General features: G+C 41.5%; 1 protein-coding gene across 3 annotated transcripts in view; it reads left to right on the plus strand.

Annotated features, from left to right (window-relative positions):
• Positions 1 to 7,500, plus strand: part of LOC122257320 (uncharacterized) — a 68,217-nt gene that overhangs the window by 28,554 nt on the left and 32,163 nt on the right. Inside the window, exon 1 of one of the 3 annotated variants that reach the window (XM_043022554.2) lies at positions 6,050 to 6,217. The exons of the other annotated variants lie outside the window; for them this stretch is intronic. The gene's annotated coding sequence lies outside the window, so the exon portion shown is untranslated. Of the gene's footprint in view, positions 1 to 6,049; positions 6,218 to 7,500 lie in introns of those variants that run through there. 3 annotated transcript variants of the gene reach the window in all.

Raw genomic sequence — 7,500 nt, forward strand, 5'->3', positions numbered from 1 at the left:
GACTTTTTGTACTCCCACATACCACATATTTTGCAACTTCCATCAAACTCTCTTCCTACCCCCCATCCCCAAGCCCCACCCCAGCCCATCCCACCCCACCACGCCTGTCAAATTTGCTAGAAGCGTCAGAGTAGATATGACACGCTACACTGACAAACGAGGTTTACCAGAAAGATCAGATCATTTGTAATGGCGTGTGGCATAGACTTGCATCTTTTGCGAAGGGTTAGTACAGTCTCTCTGAAGCGTCGGCAAATTAGCATTCACTTGGTTGACAATTCTCTGTTGTTTTTGTTGTATCTTTGTGTTTATTTCTTCGTGTCACTTTTTTTTCCTTGTTTGTTTCACTTTTTTCGTTGAATTGTGGTTGATTGTGGTTGTTGTGGCTGTATCTCGTCATTTTATGTCGTTTTATATCTATATATATTATTTTTCTCTCCATCATCTTTCTTTCTCTTTCCTTTTTTACTTCCCCTATCCCTTATCTCTCTCTGTCTCTGTCTCTCTCTTTCATTTCCCTTACTCTCCATATCAGTCTATCTCTCTACCCACCTCCTCTCCCTATCTCTCTCTCTCATTTCTCTCACACTCCATATCACTCTATGTTCTTCTCTCTACCCCCCCTCTCCCTATCTCTCCCTCTTCCTCTCTCTCATTTCCCTCATTCTCCATATCACTCTATCTCTCTTCTCTCTACCCCCCCCCCTTCTCCCTATCTCTCCCTCTTCCTCTCTCTCATTTCCCTCATTCTCCATTTCGCTCTATCTCTCTTCTCTCTACCCCCCCTCTCCCTATCTCTCCCTCTTCCTCTCTCTCATTTCTCTCACTCTCCATATCACCCTATCTCTCTTCTCTCTAACCCCCTCCCCTCTCCCTATCTCTCCCTCTTCCTCTCTCTCATTTCCCTCACTCTCCATATCGCTCTATCTCTCTTCTCTCTATCCCCCTCTCCCTATCTCTCCCTCTTCCTCTCTCTCATTTCCCTCATTCTCCATATCACTCTATCTCTCTTCTCTCTGTCCCCCTCTCCCTATCTCTCCCTCTTCCTCTCTCTCATTTCCCTCATTCTCCATTTCGCTCTATCTCTCTTCTCTCTACCCCCCCTCTCCCTATCTCTCCCTCTTCCTCTCTCTCATTTCCCTCATTCTCCATATCGCTCTATCTCTCTTCTCTCTACCCCCCCTCTCCCTATCTCTCCCTCTTCCTCTCTCTCATTTCCCTCATTCTCCATATCGCTCTATCTCTCTTCTCTCTACCCCCCCTCTCCCTATCTCTCCCTCTTCCTCTCTCTCATTTCCCTCATTCTCCATATCGCTCTATCTCTCTTCTCTCTACCCCCCCTCTCCCTATCTCTCCCTCTTCCTCTCTCTCATTTCCCTCATTCTCCATATCACTCTATCTCTCTTCTCTCTACCCCCCCCTTCTCCCTATCTCTCCCTCTTCCTCTCTCTCATTTCCCTCATTCTCCATATCGCTCTATCTCTCTTCTCTCTACCCCCCCTCTCCCTATCTCTCCCTCTTCCTCTCTCTCATTTCCCTCATTCTCCATATCACTCTATCTCTCTTCTCTCTGTCCCCCTCTCCCTATCTCTCCCTCTTCCTCTCTCTCATTTCCCTCATTCTCCATATCACTCTATGTCTCTTCTCTCTAACCTCCCTCCCCTCTCCCTATCTCTCCCTCTCTCTCTCTCTCACACACTCCATATCGCTCTATCTCTCTTCTCTCTATCCCCCCTCTCCCTATCTCTCCCTCTTCCTCTCTCTCATTTCCCTCATTCTCCATATCACTCTATCTCTCTTCTCTCTAACCCCCCTCTCCCTATCTCTCTCTCTCTCATTTCCTTCACTCTCCATCACTCTATATCCCTTCTCTCTACCCCCCCCCCCTATCCCTATCTCTCCCTCTTCCTCTCTCTCATTTCCCTCATTCTCCATATCACTCTATCTCTCTTCTCTCTGTCCCCCTCTCCCTATCTCTCCCTCTTCCTCTCTCTCATTTCCCTCACTCTCCATATCGCTCTATCTCTCTTCTCTCTACGCCCCCTCTCCCTATCTCTCTCTCTCTCTCATTTCCTTCTCTCTCCATATCGCTCTATCTCTCTTCTCTCTATCTCCCTCTCCCTATCTCTCTCTCTTCCTCTCTCTCATTTCCCTCATTCTCCATATCGCTCTATGTCTCTTCTCTCTACCCCCCCCCTCTCCCTATCTCTCCCTCTTCCTCTCTCTCATTTCCCTCATTCTCCATCACTCTATGTGTCTTCTCTCTACCCCCCCTCCCCTCTCCCTATCTCTCCCTCTTCCTCTCTCTCATTTCTCTCACTCTCCATCACTCTATATCTCTTCTCTCTACCCCCCCCCTCTCCCTCTCCCTCTTCCTCTCTCTCTCTCTCTCCCCCTTTCTCCCACTTCCGCCCTCGGTATCTCTCCTCCGCATTCGTTCGCCCTGGTTTTCTTTCCCTCCCTTTCTCTCTCCGCAGGAAGGCAGCGCACGCCAGCGGGGCAAAGCCAAGCCTGGCTAGGGGGGTGGGGGTAGGGGGTGGGGGTGGGGGGGGACGAGCCGCACTTCCGCTGATTCGTCTCGGTGTCTGTGCGTATGTCTGTCTGTTCGTCTGTGTCTTTGCTCGTGAAAATGCTTCGGAAAACCTTTGACCTGTATTCGAAGGGTTCGTCGCATTATGCAGATATACTGTTTGTACAAAACAGTGTTTGTGTGTGTATATATATAGATATGTTTTAATCTATGCATATATGTATATATATATTATATATATATACATATATATATATATATATATATATATATATACACACTGTATATTAATATATATGCACACGCTTACGTGTATATCTAAATATTTATATATCCTGTCTCTCTCCCCCCCCCTCTCTCTCTCTCTCTTTATCACGGCTCTGTCGTCAGATATCCTTGCCCATAACAAATTGCTCTTCTAAAAGGGAATTGCGTGCATACAGATGGCACATGGGAGCGAGAATGGCGTGTTTTATGAATTTTGTGATGGCGTGATACCCTGTCCGGATTTCCATCGTATGAGGACGTGAAAAGATAAGTTTGCGTTGAGGAGGGAAGTTATGAGCCTATTATTCCAGAGCTGAATGCGAAAGAAAAGGGGAATGTTTCCGCATTATATAGCGTCGTGCCGTGCATGTGCGGGTGTGAGATTTTGCTTGTCTGTCCATGAGAAATTATTTATTCATATGCACATAAATGTATACAGACACATACATACATAGATATACACATATGTACACAAACAAATGCACAAGGACAAAAACAAGGACACATCGACATACACACCCACACACAAAGACAAACACCTACATCTAAATACTCTAACAAACTACATCTCACATTTTATTCCATAGATTAAGTCTGTACTAATAAACATTTCATATAAAGAGGCGATTAGATAAGGTTAGGCATAATCATCAAAGTTACGAACTGTGTCGAATGAACAGCGCTGGTCCGCCGTCGCTTGGCATTTGTTTTTCTGCTTCCTGTGTGTCATCACCGCCGGACGAGATGTTATTTGTCTCCTCTGCTGTGGTTCTTTGTCCTTTATGGCAGCAGAAAACAAGCCTCTTGTTCTACTATAACTGTGGTGAACCAAACATGAGATTATTACGGAAAGGAATGAAAGAACAGGACGTGGAGAAATGTACCGAAGCATTTTTCAAGATTCGAATTTCAGTTGTACATGTCGGGGAGAATGATAACCTTTTTGTCTTTTTGTATTTCTCTCGTCCATCTCCAAAACGTTTTAGCCTTTTACTAGATAACAGAAATTCCCCTCTTTCTTTCTCCAAGTGTTAAAAAGGGAACAATGAGTTTGAAATTCCAGCAAACCTCATCTCAATATATAAACAAGGAATTTATTTATTTCTCCGATGATTTCGAACTTCGAGAAGAAAAATGTTCTTATATAACGAATATAAAAGAATGGAACTTTTCCATACTTTCTCACTTGCATTTATAAAAGCGATGATGGTAGAGGAATTGTGATGATGGCTTTGATGTGATGATTATAATGATCGTAATTAGGGTTATAGAACTGTGGTCATGATCATTGAGATAATGATTGGTAATAAAGAAATGAAGATGACAAAAATAATAATATCGATAAAACAAAAGTAACATGAATTATAATAATTTTGATTCTACCAAAATATTAAAGGTAAAGTGATAAATGTGGCGAATATATATATATATATATATATATATATATATATATATATATATATATATATATATATGTAAATATATATATATATATATATATATATATATATATATATATATAGAGAGAGAGAGAGAGAGAGAGAGAGAGAGAGAGAGAGAGAGAGAGCTATTATAAATATACGTATACATATATAAAAAAAAAATTGTTTATTATTATTATTGTTTTAGAGGGACTGACGTGTCAAAGCTAGCCTTGATCACGACAAGCTGTTAAACAGAAATACAAAAGGAAATAAGGAAATGCATTGTAACTGCAGAAGCCATTAGCATAAATTAATTTTACGGCCGCGTTCATCATAAACAACCCGAGGGCAGAGTGATTGTAATGACTACTTTATTAATGTTGGTAAAATGACAATAATCGTGGGAATGAACTTATAATTAGAGTAACGATGATGGTCGTTAATAACAGAGGAAACAGACGCACTTTGAAGCGATTGTGAAATTAAGAAGAGATAATTATTTTCTAGTGTTGTTTTTAATCGTCAAAATAGATATAGTCATAATGACATTAATCAGGATAACACCATGTAATAACTATCAATATTCTTATCATTCTTGATTTTGTTGTTATTAGACTATTATTGTTAGCTGTAGTAGCAAGAGTAAAATCATCACCATCATCACTATAATTTCTGTTGAAATGGTGATAACAATCATGATAATAGTAATAGTAACAATGATAACAAATATCATATGATTGATTCAGTTATTGTTTTTTTTCTATGAATGATATTATCATTATTAACAGTACTATTAGCTGTAGTCATTAAAGTAATCATAATAGTAATAGCAATAAATTAAATAATACTAATACTGATAACAACAATGAAATAACGGTGATAATACAAATGATATTACTACTGCTAACTGTAATAATGATGATAATGATAATAATGATAATGCCATGACAACAATAACAATTATGATGATGATGATGATGATGTTATTAGTGATGATCAGGATGATAGAATTGTAATAGAAATGATAATAATCAGAACAACAATAGCAGTAATGACGATAATAATGATAATAATAATGATGATTATTATTATCAATTTGATAAGGATAATAATGATGATGATAATGATATTTATGTTTATGATGCTAATGTCACTATTAATGACACTTATGATGACAAAGAACATTAAAAATATATATGACAACAATAATAGTGTCAAGTAGTTAAAGTGACGTAGTAAAAAAACAACAGTAGAAATAACTGCAACGATAATTATGTTAATTATAGAATAACAAAAAGTGAAAATGCGGACAAAAATTATAGCAGTCATAACGATGGAATTAGCAACAGCTGGTGCAGTCACCATGATGTGTATTACTGTCATTGCTATGAATGTTGCAGGCATTTTGTGTGCATTGTGGAATTTCTGTTTGCGAAGGGTCTTTTTTGTTTCCTGTGTGATAGTTTCGCATATTCTATGATAAGAATTCACACCCTAAACTATTATGTATATATATTTTGCGGAATTCATTTACGTGACTCACGGGGAAAAAACTCACAGAAGCAGGACTAGTAATTGACTCAAAGAGCGCGGGTTAGGTTATGACGTCATTTATCCAGGCGCGACATACATTACGTCATTCCCCATCCGACCAATCACAACCGTAGGAAACTCAAATTGGCAACTCTCTTCCCGGTAAACTCAAACACCGCGGGCTATGACGTCAAATCTCACAGCCAATAACGCCCCGCGAAGTACGTGACGTCATCCTCAAACCGACCAATCACGAGCGAATTCAAGAACGCAGCGACAAAAGTGTGCGACAGCGAAGTCCACGCCAGTTCAAGTTGGACCTGTGTCGAGTGAATATACGCGCACTTGCTCTCTGGTTGTCTCGTACTTTGTGAACCTCGGAATTACGAATACGGCTTTTAACTTCCCTTTTGCCTTAGTGTGAATATCGGAGGCGCTTTTACACATCAAGAAACACAGACAGGTAAGTTGGTTTTCCTATTTTCTCGATTGTGTGTAAAGGCTATGGGGAAAACATGTGTGATTGACACGAGTTCAATACGTGACCTTATCTCTCGTCGTGATTGCAAGAAGAACAATAAAATGTCTGAGAAAACTACCTTATTCCACGTAAGTATAAGCAAATCAGGTACGGAAAGAACGTTAAACCAATAGATTTAAAAAAAGAGATCTATTGAGACGAGCTCGCAACCTGTTTCTGCAACGGATAAAGTGGTATGCAAGATAAGCTTTAATAAAACGTTTCTACTCACTCCCCCTGCACTCGGGTTTTGTGTGCAATATATAGAAATCAAATATGTATATCTATCGTAGAATTACAGAAGGAAACGCGTTATAAGTTTGCATCCGGTGAAGTGAGGGCTGAACACACTTTAATCAATGTTTTTTTTTTATATTAATATTATCTTTTGGCAGTTCAACCAGGATTTCCAAAGCTCATAAGGACAAAATTTCCGTAATCAACGTTTATTTTTATATATTGATATCTTTGGGCAGTTCAACCAGGATTTTTCCAAAGCTTATAAGGACAAATTTTCCGTTTATTGCCGCTTTACCAAATACCACAAAAGAGGTATCGATGGATTCCTCTTGTTCTCTAATACCCACAACCGATCGACTTTACCCACGATACCCTCCCATGTACCCCTACCCACGATACCCTCCCCTGTACCTCTACCCATGATACCCTCCCCTGTGCCCCTACCCACGATACCCTCCCCTGTACCCCTACCCACGATACCCTCCCCCTGAACCCCTACCCACGATACCCTCCCCTGTACCCCTACCCACGATACCCTCCCCTATACCCCTACCCACGATACCCTCCCCTGTACCCCTACCCACGATACCCTCCCCTGTACCCCTACCCACGATACCCTCCCCTGTACCCCTACCCACGATACCCTCCCCTGTACCCCTACCCATGATACCCTCCCCTGTACCCCTACCCACGATACCCTCCCCTGTACCCCTACCCACGATACCCTCCCCTGTACCCCTACCCACGATACCCTCCCCTGTGACCCTACCCACGATACCCTCCCCTGTACCCCTACCCATGATACCCTCCCCTGTACCCCTACCCACGATACCCTCCCCTGTACCCCTACCCACGATACCCTCCCCTGTACCCCTACCCACGATACCCTCCCCTGTACCCCTACCCACGATACCCTCCCCTGTACCCCTACCCACGATACCCTCCCCTGTACCCCACAATCAGGACTAAAATAGTAGTATTTTACC

This window comes from Penaeus japonicus, unplaced genomic scaffold (genome assembly GCF_977035675.1).
Source record: "Penaeus japonicus unplaced genomic scaffold, GWHDUDI00000001_assembly GWHDUDI00000001, whole genome shotgun sequence".
NCBI lineage: Eukaryota > Metazoa > Arthropoda > Malacostraca > Decapoda > Penaeidae > Penaeus > Penaeus japonicus.